Source organism: Bos grunniens, chromosome 8 (genome assembly GCF_055505025.1).
Source record: "Bos grunniens cultivar Pamir isolate PY7600 chromosome 8, Bosgru_T2T1.0, whole genome shotgun sequence".
Lineage (NCBI taxonomy): Eukaryota > Metazoa > Chordata > Mammalia > Artiodactyla > Bovidae > Bos > Bos grunniens.
The window spans coordinates 7,777,076-7,796,901 of NC_141172.1; the positions used below are offsets into that span (position 1 = coordinate 7,777,076).

The 19,826-nt window shown below is 44.8% G+C and overlaps 1 long non-coding RNA gene across 1 annotated transcript in view; it reads left to right on the forward strand.

The window, feature by feature from the left end:
- Positions 1-3,030: 3,030 nt before the first annotated feature.
- The window catches only part of LOC147366623 (uncharacterized), a 65,715-nt gene continuing 48,919 nt past the window's right edge, over positions 3,031-19,826 (forward strand). The window contains exon 1 of the long non-coding RNA XR_015169407.1: positions 3,031-3,169. This is a non-coding gene — a long non-coding RNA (uncharacterized LOC147366623). The remainder of the gene's footprint in view (positions 3,170-19,826) is intronic.

Consider the following 19,826-nt stretch of genomic DNA (forward strand, 5'->3'; position numbering starts at 1 on the left):
CCTGATATAACATCATCGATTCACGGAGAGCTAGAACCTTGTCATTTCACATTTCGAGGAGGGAAAGGAGGAAGCAATTTGGGAAAAGCACCCTTTTCGGAGATAAAGAGGCAAGCTTTTGTCTCCTCTCCCATGGATGCCCTGGAAACCGCTCCTGCTTCACTTCCTGACCATGTGGAGCGGTCACAATTAGGGGCTATTGCCTTAAAAAAAAAAAAAGTCTTTTGCCTTGTTTTATTTAGTGTGCCCAGAATTCACTGATATCTGGAAGTGAGCACTTCCGCTTATGGGTGCTCTGGAAACAGGAAAATAAAAGGAAAAATCAGAACTACAAGCAGAGAGATCCTTATTTTTTTAACTTTTTATTTTCTCTTGGGGTATAGCTGATTAACAATGCTGTGATGGTTTCAGGCGAACAGCAAAGGGACTCAGCCATACATATATGTGTATCCATTCTGCCCCAAACTCCCCTCCCAGCAAGATCCTTCTTTGCCTGTTTTTTTCCCTTCTTCCCCATTTTGAAATAATGCTTTAAATGCTCTAGCAGGCTCTTTCAGTTACCTCTAACAGTTCTATAGCAACCTGTATCATGTCAGCATCAGAACTGAACTGAGAGAAAGCAAAATGTCAGAGCAGCTGGTGACGGCTGAGGCCTCGTATTGCCCCACTGCTGAGGGGGTCGGAGGCCTTCATTCTGGTCTGGGAATCCTGTGGGTTTCTTGTTGGGCCAACATGAGGGCGAGTGTTGTGTCAGGCTGGGACATTGTTAAGAAGGTGTCTTCCACATAAGGCTCAATAAATACCACCTAAATTGGATTTCATTAAATTAGCAGCAGCTGCCCTTCTTCTTTGGCTGCAAAAAAAACTACAATTATGCATGAAGACCTCTTGGATAGAAAATAGAGTGGCTTCATCGGCAAGGAAGGGGCTGAAAACTGTTTCTGGTTTATCCGCTGGCCCCAGCCCTGCTTAACTCATCCAGATGTGTGGACTTGATTTTCAGATACTTCATGCATGGTTGAGAGACCACATACATGCCAATTCCCACACATAAAATCAAAGAGTTAAAAAAAAGAAGAAGAAAAAAAACTTGGCTTCTCTTGTGGCTCAGTGGTAAAGCATTGCCTGCCAACGCAGGAGACACAGGTTTGATTCCAGATCCGGGACAATCCCACCATGACTACTGAACCTGTGCTTTAGAGCCCAGGAACTGCAATACTGAAGTCTGAGCGCCCTAGAGCCCCATGCTCTGCAGTAAGACAAGCCATGGCAATGAGAAGCCTGTGCACCGCAACCACAGTAGCCCCCTCTCTCTTCAGCTAGAGCAAAGCCCATGCAGCAATGAAGACCCAGCACAGCAAAAAAAAGAAAAAGGAGTAAAAAAATCTCCTTTGAGCCCTTTTGCCTTCTTGTAGAGTACTTGTTCTCCTTTCTAACAACCCCTACAACTCAAATCTCTTCCTTCACCACCCTCAATTCACACTGCAACCAAGGTGTCCCCAATGATGCGTGCGAGTTAAGTCACTTCAGTCATGTCCGACTCTTTGCAACCCCATGGACTGTAGCCCGCCAGGCTCCTCTGTCCATGGGGATTCTCTTGGCAAGAATACGTGGGTTCTTGCCATACTTGGCTTGCCGTGCCCTTCTCCAGGGCATCTTCCCAACCCAGGGATCAAACCCCCAAATCACGTCTCCTGCATTGGCGGGCAGGTTCTTTACTACTAGCACCACCTGGGAAGCCCCTTCCTGACAGGGGTATGCCATAAATAAATAAATATCAGTTTCTCTCTCCTCTCCTCTCCTCCCCCCAGCCCCATGAAAATATGTATATTTTCAATGGTCAAGAGGTGTTAGGAGAAGAGCAGTGACGTTAAGCCATATCACACAAATACGTGAATTGCTTTGTCTCAAATTTCCTGGAGATATTTACATCTTAGGCACTAAGTGGAATCTAGGTTGGAGTTTCTTGTGAATGCGTCTGAAAGGGGGGAGAATAGCATCAACTTCCCCATTTGTTTGAGGAAAACACCCCTTCCTTCTAGACATATTGATGCTCCAAACACTCATTATTGTTATTGTTTAGTTGCTAAGTTGTGTCCAACTCATTGCAACCCCATGGACTGTAGCCCACCAGGCTCCTCTGTCCGTGGGATTTCCCAGGCAAGAATACTGGAATAGGTTGCCATTTCCATCTCCAGAAGATCTTCCCAACCCAAGGATCGAACCCATGTCTTGTGCATTGGTAGGCAGGTTCTTTACCATTGAGCCACCAGGGTAGCCCTAACATATGACACAGTTAATAAGAAAACACTTTTCAAGAACCCCAGGTGGGGACTTCCCTGGTGGTCCAGTGGCTAAGACTTGGCGCTCCGCATGCAAAGGGCCAAGATTCAATGCCTGGTCGGGGAACTAGATCCTGTGTGCCTCAACTAAAAGATTCTGCATACTGAAACAAAAATCCCGAGTGCTGCAACTAAGACCTGGGGCAGCCAAATAAAAAAAAAGAACCTCAGGGGAACCCTCTTTGGTTTCCTCTCCCAATTGAAGGCTGGTAAGAGCACCCTGAGCCTTGAACTGAGATACCTGTGACTTCTGCATATTATATGCTATCAGTCTAGGTTAAGACCACTACATTTAAGGCCAGTCTGCTCATGTCAGTTTGCATAATTGTGAATTCTGATTTTACTGTTCCATAAAGAGTCACACTTAATTATTTGATTAAACACTGGACGCTGTGACCCAGCGAGCCCAGTTCCCTACAGTGACTCAAAATAGACTCTAAGCTGGTGAACCTGGGAATCAAGTTGTATAAGATCAGGCTACCCAAGATGGCTGTTCCCTTGCTCTCGGAACATCCCCTGCTCCACCAGTTCCTGCTTCACCTAAACCCTATTCAAATGACTGGCCTTCCTACATACTTGCCCTGGCCCCAGCTGGTGATTGCCCTAATCTTTGGATCAGAACAGCCCCACCTTGATGGCTCCTCCTCAAAGGGGAAGGTTTTGCTCCTCTGCTGGTTTCCCTGCTAACCAACAAGCCCAGCTGACATCAATTACCACCATCACCAGTAACCTCTCCCCTCACCACCCTCAGGGAAAACCGCTGCCATTTCCTGCCCACCGCCTGCCCCACACAATGGGGTGTTGCCCCAGGATCTTGCTCCAGACATGTAAGTTTCCCCATCCATGAACTATTTTTAAAAATTGATTTTATTTTTGGCTGTGCTGGGTCTTCATCGCTTTTGCGCAGGCTCTTTCTAGTTGCAACAATCGGGGGCTAGTCTTCGTTGTGGAGCACCACTTCTACGTGTGGGATTCAGTACTTGCCGCTCCCAGGCCCTAAAGCACGGGCTTAGTGGTGGGGGTGCATGGCCTCCGTGGCATATGGAATCTTCCCAGACCAGTGATCGAACCTATGTCCCCTGCACTGGCAGGTGGATACTCCGTCACTGGACCACCAGGGATGTCCCCCATCCATTAACTATTGATATCTCTGTCGCTGACTCTGGGCTTTTTCTTCGGTTTTAAAGCTGGTTAAGTATAGACTCATAGCCCGTCAGGATGCAGCACGTGGCTTAGGTACCTCCCTGCGCTGTTTTTGTTCACTCTCCTCTCCCTAGCCAGCCTTCCCTGGTCTAAGTGGAATTCCATCATCTCCTTGATAACCCTGACAGCATCTGTTTTTCTTGGAGTAGCAACGCTGAAAACAATGCCAAGCCAGGATCCAGAGCAGATTCTTTCAGGGCAAGGAATCGAGTGGGCTGTGACTTTTGTTAGTGAGCTTGAAGCCAGTAGGTTCGAATCTTGCCAGAGCCTTCCTGGGTTCCCTCTAGCCTCTCAGAAAACTTGGTGTTGGAGAAAGTCTGGGTTTCCTCTCTCTCCCTTCTGCCTCAGCATCTTGCTGCCTTTGCCGGGATGATTAATCGAGAGCGACAGCCTAGCCCAAGAAGTTAGGAGCATGATTCCGCCACCCGCCTGTACCCACCCCTATTTCGATAAACCTGTCTTATCCAGTTCCTGAATCCCTCCTCATACGACTGACTAAAAGCTATCCCTAGCATTTGGGACGGCTAGGAAAATTATTTAATGTGATACCAGGGTCTCTCAGGAGTCTGGAGAGATTTGGTCCCTTCCATTTCCTGAGGCTCCCAGGCTATTCCAAAATTAAGAAATGCCAAAGCAAGGGTTACCAAAATCGTGATGTCTTTTTCATGCTTAGAGTTAAGAATTTGAAATTAAATGATTAATATCTGCTTTCAGTTCTGTTACTGTACCTATGCTGTCTGTACAGCATCTTCCAAAAGTATTACCAAAAAGTCTGCATATGAGACCCTTCGTGATTCTGGCACCCAAGCAGAGGCCAGAGTCACAGAGGGCCCCCTAGACCCAGGCCCAGCCCCCAGAGAGAGCACAGCCTAATGTAATGACTTTGGGTAAGTTGCTAAATCTCTCTGAATGTCTTTTGCAAAAAGGTGATGATAATAATGGTGTCTACTTCATAGAACTGTTTTATGGATTAAATTAGATAATGCATGTTAAAAACATTTTGTTATTGTTCAGTCGCTCACTCATGTCCAACCCTTTGCGACCCCGTGAACTGCAGCATGCCAGGCTTCCCTGTCCTTCACTATCTCCTGGAGTTTGCTCAAACTCATGTCCATTGAGTCGGTGATGCCATCCAACCATCTCACCCTCTGTCATCCCCCTTAAAACATTTAGCACTGTTCAATAGAAATATAATGCAAATATATACAAAACTTAAATCTCTTTGGTAGCCGCATTTTAAAAAGTGAAGAGACGTATAACATTGACTTTAATCATATATTTTATTTAACCCAATACATAGAACCCCAAATAATTTCAACATGTTAATCAGAGTAAAAACTATTCATGCGACATGTACCATTCTTTTATTCAGGCTACATCTTCAAAATCCGATGTGTAACTAATACCCACCATGCTACCCAGTTCAGTTACTGAATTTTCAACAGATAGCTTCCTATTAGACTTCATACAATCTAGAGTTGAAGAACTAATTCACACACCCAACGTAGTTCCAACCATTTAAAAGTATTTTCTAATAACCCAGGAGAGTACTTGCTATTTTCCAAATGAGTTCTTTCATTACATTTTTGCTTATTTATTTATTTTTGACTGTGCCGGTCTTGGCTGCTGTGTGCGGGCTTTCTCTAGCGGTGGAGGTCAGGGGCTACTCTCTAGCTAGGGTGTGCCGGTTTCGCACTGTGGCGGCTTCTTTTGTGGCAGGGGACGAGCTCTAGAGTGTGGGCTCAATGGTTGTGGTGCATGGGTTTATTTACCACCAACCCCCGCCGTGTGGCATCTTCCTGGACCAGGGATCAAACCCGTGTCAGCTGCATTGGCAGGCAGATTCTTAACCACTAGGCCACTAGGAAAGTCCCTAGAGTATTTGTTTTTAAGCTTAAATTATATCAAAGATCTGTTCTTCAATTGCAGTAGCCACCTGTCAAGAGCTCCATAGCTACATGTAGTTAGTGGCTCTCCCATCAGGCAATGCAGGTTTCAGCATAATACCTGGCATATGGTCAGTGCTCAATAAACACTCACTAGCCATTGCTCTGCATTCAGATGCTTATATCTTTCCTTTTCTCCTTTGCTTTTCTCTTCTCTTCTTTTCACAGCTATTTGTAAGGCCTTGTCAGACAGCCATTTTGCTTTTTTGAATTTCTTTTCCATGGGGATGGTCTTGATCCCTGTCTCCTGTACAAAGGAGAAAAGGAAAGATATAAGCATCTGAATGCAGAGTTCCAAAGAATAGCAAGGAGAGATAAGAAAGCCTTCCTCAGTGATCAATGCAAAGAAATAAAGGAAAACAACAGAATGGGAAAGATGAGAGATCTCTTCAAGAAAATTAGAGATACCAAGGGAACATTTCATGCAAAGATGGGCTCGATAAAGAACAGAAATGGTATGGACCTAACAGAAGCAGAAGATATTAAGAAGATGTGGCAAGAATACACAGAAAAACTATACAAAAAAGAGCTTCACAACCCAGATAATCACGATGGTGTGATCACTCACCTAGAGCCAGACATCCTGGAATGTGAAGTCAAGTGGGCCTTAGAAAGCATCACTACAAACAAAGCTAGTGGAGGTGATGGAATTCAAGTTGAGCTATTTCAGATCGTGAAAGATGATGCTGTGAAAGTGCTGTGCTCAATATGCCAGCAAATTTGGAAAACTCAGCAGTGGCCACAGGACTGGAAAAGGTCAGTTTTCATTCCAATCCCAAAGAAAGGCAATGCCAAAGAATGCTCACACTACTGCACAATTGTGTTCATCTCACACACTAGTAAAGTAATGCTCAAAATTCTCCAAGCCAGGCTTCAGCAGTATGTGAACCGTGAACTTGCAGATATTCAAGCTGGTTTTAGAAAAGGCAGAGGAACCAGAGATCAAATTGCCAACATCCTCTGGATCATCGAAAAAGCAAGAGAGTTCCAGAAAAACATCTATTTCTGCTTTATTGACTATGCCAAAGCCTTTGACTGTGTGGATCACAATAAACTGTGGATAATTCTGAAAGAGATGGGAATACCAGACCACCTGACCTGCCTCTTGAGAAACCTATATGCAGGTCAGGAAGCAACAGTTAGAACTGAACATGGAACAACAGACTGGTTCCAAATAGGAAAAGGAGTATGTCAAGGCTGCATATTGTCACCCTGCCTATTTAACTTACATGCAGAGTACATCATGAGAAACGCTGGGCTGGAAGAAGCACAAGCTGGAATCAAGATTGCTGGGAGAAATATCAATAACCTCAAATATGCAGATGACACCACCCTTATGGCAGAAAGTGAAGAGGAACTCAAAAGCCTCTTGATGAAAGTGAAAGAGGAGAGTGAAAAAGTTGGCTTAAAGCTCAACATTCAGAAAACAAAGATCATGGCATCTGGTCCCATCACTTCATGGGAAATAGATGTGGAAACAGTGTCAGACTTTATTTTTGGGGGGCTCCAAAATCACTGCAGATGGTGATTGCAGCCATGAAATTAAAAGACACTTACTCCTTGGAAGGAAAGTTATGACCAACCTAGATAGCATATTCAAAAGCAGAGATATTACTTTGCCAACAAAGGTCTGTCTAGTCAAGGCTATGGTTTTTCCTGTGGTCATGTATGGATGTGAGAGTTGGACTGTGAAGAAAACTGAGCACTGAAGAATTGATGCTTTTGAACTGTGGTGTTGGAGAAGACTCTTGAGAGTCCCTCGGACTGCAAGGAGATCCAATCAGTCCATCCTAAAGGAGATCAGTCCTGGGTGTTCATTGGAAGGACTGATGCTAAAGCTCAAACTCCAATACTTTGGCCACCTCATGCAAAGAGTTAACTCATTGGAAAAGGCTCTGATGCTGGGAGGGATTGGGGGCAGGAGGATAAGGGGACGACAGAGGATGAGATGGCTGGATGGCATCACCAACTCGATGGACATGAGTTTGAGTGAACTCTGGGAGTTGGTGATGGACAGGGAGGCCTGGCGTGCTGTGATTCGTGGGGTCTCAAGGAGTCAGACACGACTGAGCAATTGAACTGAACTGAACTGAACTGAGCCATTGCTCTTAGGGCCCCTTCTCTCCCCAGATGGGAATAGGGAGCAGTGCCTTCTCCTCCCTCAGACTCCAGATTGGCTGCCAGGCTGTCATTTGCTCCACACAGAGCCTGTGAAACGAGCCCAAGCACAGCAACTCCAGGGCCTCTACAGGGACAATTTTGCTGTCACTGATGGGGCTATCTCCCAGAAGCTTCTCCCTGATTTTCCCCACTGTAACTTTAGAAGTCTTCCAGGATTATTTGCCTGTGTGCCTAAAAGACCCTGATGCTGGGAAACGTTGAAGGCAGGACGAGAAGGGGACAACAGAGCATGAGATGGTTGGATGGCATCACCAACTCAATGGACATGAGCTTGTGCAAGCTCCAGGAGTTGGTGATGGACAGGGAGGCCTGGTGTGTAGTCCATGGGGTTGCAAAGAGTAGGACATGACTAAGCGACTGAACTGAACTGAACTGATGTGTGTAAGGAGTGAGGTTAGTAAGGCTTTTGTGGAGGATTAGTCTTGGAAACACTCACTTGGTACATCTGTGCAGAAGGAAAGACAGAACTGACATGGACACACCCGTGACTGACTTGGGTGCGTATTTAGAGACCGCTGGATATGGGAGAAGGTTGATGTGAGAGGAACACCCTAAATTTATCCCTGTGCTAATTCTTGTGCTCTTGATTATAAATCTCTGCTCCCTGGATTCATTTGCAAGCAATTTTATTGAAATCTTGCTGTTCAATATCAGCCAGGAGGAATTTGTGGATATTTAGGGCCCCCTCCTTCCCTGCCCTCCATAATCTTTGAGTCCAGTAGAAGAAATTAAGAAATACTTAAATAATTACGATGAAACCAAACGTGGTTAATATCGTACAAGAGAAAAGTCAAAATGCTGGAGGAGTTCAAATAAATGAGATGCCTTTTCCAATAAGACAATGAGGGAAATTTCAAGAGGTAGAATTTGGGAGTGGGGGGAGCAGCTTAAATAGTAAGATGAACAAGAGCATCGTCCTGGGGTGGGGAGGATTTGCAGAACAAAGCATAGGTATAATGACAACGTAGCAGAAAGAAAGTGCGGGTCCAGGTTGCACGTGGGAATTGCTGGGTCATATAGTGTCTTAGTCAGCCCAGGCTGCCATAACAAAATACCACAGACTGGCTGGCTTAAACAACAGAAATTTATTTTCTCCCCATTCTGGAGGCTGGAAGTCCAAGATCAGGGTGCCAGCGTGGTCAAGTTCTAGTGAAAGCTCTGTTTCTGACTTGCAGATGGCTGCCTCCTTGCTGTGTTCTCATGTGGCAAAGAGAGACAGAGGAGGCTCTGGTTTGGTCCCACGTGGGCCATCATGATGACCCCACTCACCTGAACATCATCACCTCCCAAGCACCATTTGCCATCTCCGAATACCATTACCTTGGGAGTCAGGGCTTCAGCCTACAAAGCTGAGGTTGGAGGGAGACACAATTCAGTCCACAGCACATAGGAATTCTGTTTTTAATTTTTTGAAGACCCTCCATACTGTTTTCCACAGTGGTTGCACCATTTGCCTTTCTAGCAACAACACACAAGAGTTTCAGTTTCTCTACATCCTTGCCAACACTTATTTTCTGGTTTGGAGGGGAGGGGGGATTGTTTTGTTTTTTCATTTTTAGTAGCCAACCTGATGATGATGCTTCGTTGTGATTTTTGACTTGCATTTCCCCTAAAGATTAGTGATGTTGAGAATCTTTTCAAGTGTTTATTAGCCATTTGTATGTCTTCTTTAGCAAAATGTCAATTCAAGGCCTCAGTTCATTTTTTAAATCAGGTTATTTGTTATTTTGCCAATGCTGTGACAATTATGTTGGCAAATCCTAGGATGTTCTGACAAATGGAGTGGAGGCAGCAGTCCCTTACCCACTGAGTACAGTCTTTCTGTCCTAAGATGGGTATCAAGTCATTGATCTGGTCACCTGCATGCCCATTGACTGTCATCTATCTTCTGGCAGTTTGTGCTTAAATCCTCAAACTGGCGTCCTTGGTTGGGTCTCTGAAACCCTTCCTACATCTCACCTGCCTCTAATTTCTGAGAGCTAGCCTTGATCTCTGGGGAACTCCTGCTGCAAATCTGATAAAGGACTTAACAGTAAAAGGACTTTCCTGACAGTCCAGTGGTTAAGACTCCACACTTGCTGTGCAGGGGGTGAGGGTTTGATCCCTGGTCGGGAAGCTAAGATCCCACATGCCTTGTGGCCAAAAAACCAAAACATGAAACAGAGGCAATACTATAACAAATTCAATAAAGGTTTAAGAAGAACAATAGACTCACAACCCTGACCCTGACTTCTAGCATATTATTCAGAGCTCTGATTTCAAGCGACAGAAGCACAATTTGAACCAGCTTAAACACAAAGCGGGATTTATCATCCCACAGAATCCAGTTGTTACTCAAGGACAGCTAGAAACATGGACTCAGACATCTTTCTCTATGTCTCCAGCATCTGCTCCTCTCTGCACATATTCAATTCTTCTCTCTTTCTTCAAACTAGCCTCTGCTTCCCAGGTCTACACAGCAAGAAACATGGCCATTGGGATTTCCCAGACTTTATATTTTATAGCTCAGATTAAGTTAAGTGCCTACCCCTGGACCAATGAACTTAACCAAAAGCACAGGAAACCCCGATTGGTCAAATGTGAGTTAAGTGTGTACATGGAGCTCCTATGGAAGGGAGGGAGGGACAGCTGCCTAGAAATAAGTCCTGACCAAGTAATATCACTGGTATTACCGCCAGTGTCCTATGAATGGTGCATCTGAAGTTGTGCCGTGCACACCCCGTGTGATGGAGGTTCCAGTAGAATAGCTTATTCCTGGATTACTCCAACCCACCAATTGGTATCTCCCTCCTGCATCCCCCTTCCTTGGAAGACCTCAGCACTGAGTCCATCACATCCTCTGGAGTTCTGTGGTTTGAAATGTTGGCCATTTCTCCTAACCCTCCAAACAAGTTCCCAGCACACTTCAGAGTCCAAGTTTAGTGTTATGACAGAAGCTTCTGTGGAGACCATAAATCGTTACTTTTTTTTCCACCAACTGTATAACATTTGGTGCTTTTCACAACACCGCACTGCTTATGACTTACTGTGCTGTCTCTCTCCCTAGCAAGCCACCAGTATTTCTTGTCTCCTCCCTACACAAGAAAAAAAGGGAGAGAAGAGCCAGAAATGCCTATGCTCACCTCTCCCAGGTATAGCAATGCATATGCCTTGAGTAGAGTAATTTGGGACCTAAAGTAAACCCCCATGGAGGGGCTCTGCCCCCGGGTCTCACTAATTCAGGATTTAATTCTCTCCTGTGAGCCAGGCATTGAATTACTGCCCTCCTCTCCATGCCTCCTGTTTTCCACTGTCTCATCTAATAAAAGCTCCAGATCTGAAAGTCTCTGAGACCCTAACCCTAATCCAATTAAACCCTGCAAAAGCAAGTAGGCTAGAGAAAGACAAAGAGGTGAAGAGGTTAATAGCAGACAAAGCCTCCACTGACAAGCTAAATTAGCCTGCCCACCTCAGGAGAAATGGTAAAAGCAGATTACTGAGACTGCTGGTGGTGATTAACATTTGCTCAAAATTCTAAGTAGCTGACTTTTTTTTTCAAGTTAAATGTTAACCTGAGGAAAGAGGGATAGTAACCATGGGAGAGAAATAGGAAGAAAGAAACAGAAAGACCAGCCTTCTGGGTGGGTGAACATCTTCCCAAAATAGTTGAGGACCTGTTTCCCATTCAATCTTGCTTCCTTATCAGGCAGGAGAGATGGAGATTTGCAACATCTTCATTTCTCAGAGAAGCCAGATTCTAGGATGAATATGGAAGCAGGAAGGTTAGCAACCCTGACCTTGGAGGAGCCAGGTCAGGAGCCTCCTGGAACCCTTTCAGTTTTGTATCCTGTCTTAGTCAATTTGGGTTGCTATAGCAAATGCCATGGGCTTCACAGGTGGCTCAGTGGTAAAGAATCTGCCTGCCAATGCAGGAGGTGTGGATTTGATCCCTGGGCTAGGAAGATCCCCTGGAGGAGGAAATGGCAACCCCCTCCAGTATTCTTAGAACTTCCCTGGTGGCTCAGATGATAAAGCATCTGTCTACAATGCAGGAGACCTGGGTTCAATCCCTGGGTTGGGAAGATCCCCTGGAGAAGGAAATGGCAATCCACTCCAGTACTATTGCCTGGAAAATCCCAGTATTCTTGCCTGGAAAACCCCATGGACAGAGGAGCCTGGTGGGCTACAGTCCATGGGGTGGCAAAGAGTTGGACACGACTGACTGAGTATACACACATGCACACACAACAAATACCCTGGACTTAGTGGCTTTAAAAACAGACATTTATTTCTCACAGTTCTGGAGGCTTGAAGTCCAAGGTTAAGATGCCACTCAATTTGATTCTGGTGAGAACCCTCTTCTTTGCTTGCAGACAGTGTCTTCACATGGCTGTGGTCTCTTTATCCCCTTATAAGGGCATCAATCCCATCATTTGGGCCCCACCCCCATGACTTCATCCAAATCCAATTACTTCACAAAAGCCCCACCTCCAAACACCAACACATTGGAGATTAAGGTTCAACTTATGGATTTTGGGAGTGGGGTGCTGGAGAAGACTTTTGAGAGTCCCAAGGACAGCAAGGAAATCAAATCAGTTAATCCTAAAGGAAATCAACTCTGAATATTCATTGGAAGCACTGACGCTGAAGCTGAAGCTCCAGTACTTCGTCCGCTTGATAAGAAGAGCCGACTCATTGGAAAAGACCCTGATGCTGAGAAAGATTGAGGGCAGGAGGAGAAGAGAGGGAGGCAGAGAATGAGATGGTTGGATGGCATCACCAACTCAATGAACATGAGTTTGAGCAACGATAGTGAAGGACAGGGAAGCCTGGTGTGCGGAAGTTCATGGAGTCACAGAGTCAGACACAACTTAGTGGCTGAACAATACGTAGCACATATGTATGAGATGCATAGTGCATCTTTGTGAATTTGTCTGTGGGGTGAGTTTGTTCTGATGCAATAAGTAGCTAACACTGGAAAAGTACCATCTCTGCTCAGTGTTTAGGGCACTTCGTTGCATCAGGACAATATTCTTGGTGCAAATCAACATCTTGGTACTCCTTGAGATCCTTTAGTAGACACTTCATTTACCATGATGAAGAGCAGAAAGACTATGATATGGCCGTTTTGTGTGACTACTTGTGAATCATTGATGGGTTATTGGCGGCACAGAAATTCAGAACTTCGAGACTTCCCTGGTGGTCCAGTGGTTAGGACTCTGAGCTCCCAATGCAGGTGGCCTGGGTTCAATCCCCTGTTGGGGAATTTATCCCACACGCCCCAACTAAAACTCAGTGCAGCCAGCTACATACTTACAAATAAAATAAAACAGCTTAAAAAAAAAAAAAGAAAGTCAGCCCTTCAATAACGAGTAAAGCACCAGCATTAAGGGGCAGAATATCTATAAGCACAATATTAAGACACTTATATAGAAACCTGGGAGGAAACAGAAAAATTGGACATGGATCTTACCTTTTAGGAACTTATAATCAGGAAAGAAAAGACTTGTATCCGTGACTAAAAGCATAATGGAAAGTAATACCTAACACAGAGTACTGTAAAAAAAGGTCATGTATTATCAAGAACGTAAAATGGTACAGCCACTGTGAAAAAGAGTATAGCAGTTCCTCAAAAAATTAAAAATAGAGTTACCACGAGATCTAGCAATCCCACGGCTGGGTATAAATTCAAAAAAATTGAAAGCAAGGACTCAAACACATATTTGTAACACACATGTTCGCAGCATTATTCACAACAGCCAAAAGGTGAAGGCAACCCAGGTGTCTATCAACAAATGAATCAATAAAGAAAACATAGTCTGAGGCTGCTGCTGCTAAGTCGCTACAGTCGTGTCCGACTCTGTGCGACCCCTGAGACGGCAGCCCACCAGGCTCCCCCGTCCCTGGGATTCTCTAGGCAAGAACACCGGAGTGGGTTGCCATTTCCTTCTCCAATGCATGAAAGTGAAAAGTGAAAGTGAAGTCGCTCAGTCGTGTCCGACTCTGTGCGACCCCTGAGACGGCAGCCCACCAGGCTCCCCCATCCCTGGGATTCTCCAGGCAAGAACACTGGAGTGGGGTGCCACTGCCTTCTCCAAAACACAGTATATACATACAATATTACTTAGCCTTAAAAAGGAACAAAATTCTGACATGTGTTACCACATGGATGAAACTTGAAGACATTATGCTACGTGAAATAAACGAGTCACGAAAGGGCAAATACTGTTTGATTCCACTCATATGAGGTCCTACAGTAGTCAGATTCATAGAGACTGAAAGTAGAATGGTGGGTGCCTGGGGGGTGGAGTTGAGGGGAGCAATATGGGGTTATGGTTTAATGGGTACAGTTTCAGCTTATAAGATGTAGAGTTCTATGGACGGGTGGTGGTGGTGGTTATACAATAATATGTATGTACTCAATGTCATTGAACTGTGCACTTAAAAATGGCTATGATGGTGAATTTTATATAATGTAGTTTTATCATGATCTTTTTATTTCTTAAAAAATTTATGCAGTTTTTGAAGATTAGTTTCTGTTTACAGTTATTACAAATATTGGTTATATTCCCCATGTTGTACAATACATCCTTGAGCCTATCTTATACCAAATAGCTTGTATCTTCCGCTGTGTGCATGCTCAGTCAAATTAGACTCTTTGTGACCCCAGGGACTATAGCCCACCAGGCTCCTCTCTTCATGGGATTCCCCAGGCAAGAACGCTAGATTAGGTTGCCATTTCCTACTCCAGGGCATCTGCCCGACCCAGGGATCAAACCCACGTCTCTTGTGTCTCCTGCTTTGGCAGGAAGATTTTTTACCATTGTGCCACCTGGGAAGCCCGTATATCTCACTCCCCACCTCTATTTGGCAACCCCCACCCCACATTTGTTAAAAACATCATGTTGTTTCAGATGAGACTTCCCAGAAGTCTCTGAGTTGGCACTGAGTTGGGCTTGAAAGGGCAGATACATTTCAGTAGGTAAAGAAGAAGACGCTTCCCTGGTGGTCCAGCTGTTAAAACTGCCTTCCAGTTCAGGGGGGCATGGTTTTGATCCCTGGTCAGAGAATTAAGATCTCACATGTCTCATGGCCAAAAAAAAAAAAAAAAACAAAACAAAACATAAAATACAGGCAATATTGTAACAAATTCAATAAAGACATTAAAAACAGTCCACATTTAAAAAAATCTGTAAAAAAGAAAAGAAGAGGAAAAAGGGCTTCAGAGGTAGAAGGAAGAACATGAAGTGTCCAAAAGCAGTGAAGCATCAATAGGCAGGCACGACGAGTAGGTTTAAGTTTCCTGGGGCAAAGCGTTCAGGAAAGAAAATAAGGTTCAACAACTGTTGAAGCCAAGACAACACAGCCTCAGTGGCTAGACCAAGGAGTTTGGATTCTGTCCTCTAATCCATCATAGCCAGCATTTCCACAGTGTGTTCCACAGAAAGCTAGTTCCCTGAGATGCTGTGGGGGAAAAGCAGGGGAAGGGAGCTATAGTTGAAAAAGTTTGGGAGATAATGCACAGTCCTAGAGACAATGCCTTATGCTAAGTCCTAACATAAAGAAACTCGACTCACTTTGTTTAACTTACTGTTCCCAAAATTCATTTGATCATGTTACCCTTGGAGGAAGCTTCAGAAGCCATTTTATTCTTTTCTTAGCTTTTTAGTTGTTCCAGCCAACGTAGAAATGGTATCTTGCAAAGAGGCAATTTTAGATTTTTTGTGCACAATTGGAAGCTTCTGCATACCAATGAAAATAAATATACCATTCGTTTAGCTTAATTTTAGAACTGCACTACTCCAATTTAATCTTAAGAAAAAATGAATTTGGAGAAATTGAAAGTTCTCCATAATGACCATTGTAATGTGAAACCACTCTTAGTTTGTTCAGACCACTTAGTTTAAAGATGTGCTTGTAGGAGGTCACAGTTTTTAAACATCAAGTGAGCCTGAGTCCCCAAAGGAGGGCTGCCCTTACAGCATTTAGGTGACTGGGATCCCATTTTCCTAAACTCTTCTGAAAACATAAGTTGCTAGAGTCCTAGTCCAAATCCCGAAAGGAATCTAAAAACAAAAATTCTTGGATTTCAGTTAATCTGATCTCCCAAAGAGAACCTCACTACCTTGCACTTCAGGAAACAACTAAATACTCGCCAAGGACAAAACCTTAAATTAGAAAAGATGAAATCTTTTCCCTGATGGGACAAAGCCTTTCTGGATCCAGAATAAAGTCAGAGAACTCAAAATGCACAAAGAGCAAAACTTGAAATCTCAGAGAAGACCCACCAAACTGAAAACAGGAGGCCACTCATGGAAGCAAGGAGCACAGGGGTTTGGTGTGAGTACCTCATTCAGTTCTGGGGGTCCATCACCTCCCAAGATTTGCCTCATTTGAACCCCACTTCTGACACCAAAAATGTCAACTTTAATATTATAACACCCATTTATTTTACCAGCAAAAGCAACTTTATTCAGGAAAGCCCAGAGGAATTGTCATTTGAGATATGTGATTATGATGTACCACAGGGGAATCCAGGCTTCCCTCATGGCTCAGCTGGTAAAGAATCCGCCTGCAATGCAGGAGACCTGAGTTCTATCCCTGGGTTGGGAAGATCCCCTGGAGAAGGGAAAGACTACCCTACCCACTCCAGTATTCTGGCCTGGAGAATTCCATAGACTGTATAGTCCATAGTGTTGCAAAGAGTTGGACATGACTGAGCGACTTTCACTCACTCACTTACTCACAGGGGAATCCAGAGAGCAAGGCAGGGGAACTTGCTTTCAACAGGAAAAGAGAAGAGTTGGGAGGGGCTGTAATAACCAGAATCCACTGGAAGAACTCTGTAAGTCCAAAGTGTGGAGGCTTCTCATTGCTTGTACTGCTACAGTCTCTAATTGGCTGGACTGTCATGGGGTAGAGAATTTTCTTCTTCCTGATAAAGGGTAAAGTAGGCAATGGCAACCCACTCCAGTACTCTTGCCTGGAAAATCCCATGGACAGAGGAGTAGGCTGCAGGTAGGCTGCAGTCCATGGGGTCGCTAAGAGTCGGACACGACTGAGTGACTTCACTTTCACTTTTCACTTTCATGCATTGGAGAAGAAAATGGCAACCCACTCCAGTGTTCTTGCCTGGAGAATCCCAGGGACAGAGGAGCCTAGTGGGCTGTCATCTATGGGGTCACACAGAGTCGGACACGACTGAAGTGACTTAGCAGCAGGCAAAATCTTCCTGTCAGCAACGTAGGCCTACACCACTCCCTGTGTGGAGTAATTAATGATATATGGCAGGGCATGGAGGCTTCCCTGATGGCTCAGCCAGTAGGTAAAGAATCCACCTGAAATACAGGAGACACAGGAGATGAGAGTTCAATCCTTGGGTCAGGAAGATCCCCTCGAGGAGTAAATGGAAAGGTACTCCAGTATTCTCACCTGAGAAATCCCATGGACAGAAGATTCTGGTGGGCTACAGTCCACAGAGTTGCAAAGAGTCAGACACAACTGTGCAGCCAAGCAATCACTGCAGGGCGTAAGATCTGTCCCCAACAAGCCTATCTCAACTCCAATTTTAGCTGAAGAGTCTTTAATTCCACAGTTTCCAGACTTACGTATTTTTCCTTTTAGGAACCCAATGCCATAAACAGGTCTTTGGGCACTGGAGGATGGTACCTCATCCTTTCAGGGTACTTCCTGTAAGCTGACATTTCAGTTACTCCTTTATTTACTTTAGAAGGTCTTATTATTTTTTAATATGTATTTATTTGTTTGTCTGTGCCTGCTCTTAGTTGCAGCACACAGGGTCTTCCATATTTGTTGAGCATGTGGTATCTGTAGTTGTGGCACATGAACTCTTAGTTGCCGCATGTGGGATCCAGTTCCCTGACCAAGGATCAAACCTGGGTCCCCTACACTGGGAGCGCTGAGTCTTAGCCACTGGCCCACCAGGGAGGTCCCCAGTTGCTCCCTTAGAAGGCCATTCCAGAATTCTGTGAGGCCGACTATCTGAAGGTGGTGTGGTATGTGATGTAATTATACACTTCTGAGCATCCTTAGCTATAAGGTGTGTCGCACGTTTCAAGGTCCCAGACCATCTCAGTCTCCTGGGCCTGCATAAGAAAAGACCACAGACTGCATTGCTTAAACAACAGACATTAGTTTTCATGGCTCTGGAAGCTGGAAACTCTAAGATCAAGGTATCAGGCAGTTTGGTTTCTGGTGAGAACTCTCTAATTGGCTTGCGATGGCTGCCTTCTTGCTGTGTCCTCACATGGCATGGAGGAAGGAAGTGCCAAAGAGAAAAAGATCTCCCTCTTCTTATTAGGCCACAGACCTATCAGAGTAGAGCCCCACCCCTATAATCACATTTAAATTTAATTATCTCCTAAAAGCCTTATCTCCAAATATAATCACATTGGGGATTAATGATTCAACAAATGAATTTGGGTAGAACACGGTTCAGTCCATAGCACAGATTTTCTCATGGGCCTGTCCTCTGTATAACAGACCCACCTTAGCTGAGCATTCTAATATCTCTGGAGCTGTGACTCATGATGAGGTCTTCTGTCTGATGCTCAAGCGTCTCTGCCTTTCCACTCTTTGTGAACCACCATGGAGGCATTCTGACTCTTGCACTCAGCGTTTAGCTGCTTGTTAATGGCCTCAGGTCTCTCATTATCCTTTTGCAGAGCATCAGTGCAACTTTTCAGTAAACAGTGACTTCCATTGTCTTTGGAGGCATTGTTCCCTCCATATTTTTCAAATTCCTGTCACGGCGTTTCCCCCCCCCCCCACCCTCTACCATGACATGTCCCAGGTCACCACCAGTGAAATCTTTGGCAATTGAGCCACCACACTGTACCAGAGACTATCCAGCGGCACCTCCTAATCTTCCTCTTCATATGTTGGGTGGTGGGCAACCCAGGCCCACATCCCCAGCTTCCCCCTTGTTCTCTCAGGCCACTCTCAAGACTGCTTGTGTTAGTCCAGGTCCTCTGAGGTGCAATCATCAAGGAGGGGTTAAGCATGCAAAGATATTTATGCCCATGGGGAGAACAAATTGGAAGGGAGCCCAAAATGTTGGAGAGCCATGTCAGACCTCAAAGCAAGTCTTGCCACACGTGAAAGAGAGAGGGAAGGAGGGAACCGGATGGAAGCATCCTAGGCTACCACAACGTCTAAGGAAGTTTCAACAAGGATCAAGCCAAAGCCACCGTCAGAGAAGCCCTGGTATCCTTGCATACTTAGTCAGTGGCTGGCAGCCCCCTGGTGGGAAGCATGGACTCAGCACAAATATATTGCTCTGGATTCCAGAGTTAATACCAGGGGTCACAGGTCAACTATGATCCCTCTACTTTGAGGTCTGAGAGGTACAATCGCCACTCTACCATGTTCCAGACTTCCCCTGACTCCAGTTGGGCAGAATGAAAAAAGAGTTGCAGTCAACAAAAGAGTAAGCACAGGGTGTTTCTTAGTCCTTGAGTATTGATCTAAATACCCACATCTGCCAAAAAGCCACAGAGATAAACTTCCTGATCATTGCATAGTCTCCACCATGTTGGTAACTGTTTGTTATTTTTCCCCTACAAGTCAAAGTAAATGCTGTCCTTGGTGGCCGAAAGTGAAAAGTGAAAGTGAAAGTTGCTTAGTCGTGTCCGACTCTTTGCTACCCCATGGACTATACAGTCCATGGAATTCTCCAGGCCAGAATACTGGAGTGAGTAGCCTTTCCTTTCTCTAGGGGATCTTCCCAACCCAGGGATCAAACCAAAGTCTCCCTCGTGGCAGGCGGATTCTTTACCAGCTGAGCCAAAAGTGAAGCCCAAGAATACTGAAGTGGGTAACCTAGCCCTTCTTCAGCAGATCTTCCCAACCCAGGAATCAAACCAGGGTCTCCTGCATTGCAAGCGGATCTTTACCAACTGAGCTATGAGGGAAGCCCAGATTTGCTGAAGATCACATTCATTTTCTCCCACATCTTTTCAATACTTGTCTTTCTGCAAAGTTCACCACCAAGAAGTATTCAGAATATTTTCCCATTGCCATGGTATATTTTTAAAAATTATTTGTTAATTTATCTTGCTTTTTGGTTGTGCTGGGTCTTAATTGCTATGAGGGCTTTCTCTAGTTGCAGAGAGTGGGGACTACCCTTCATTATGGTGCATGGGCTTCTTATCGC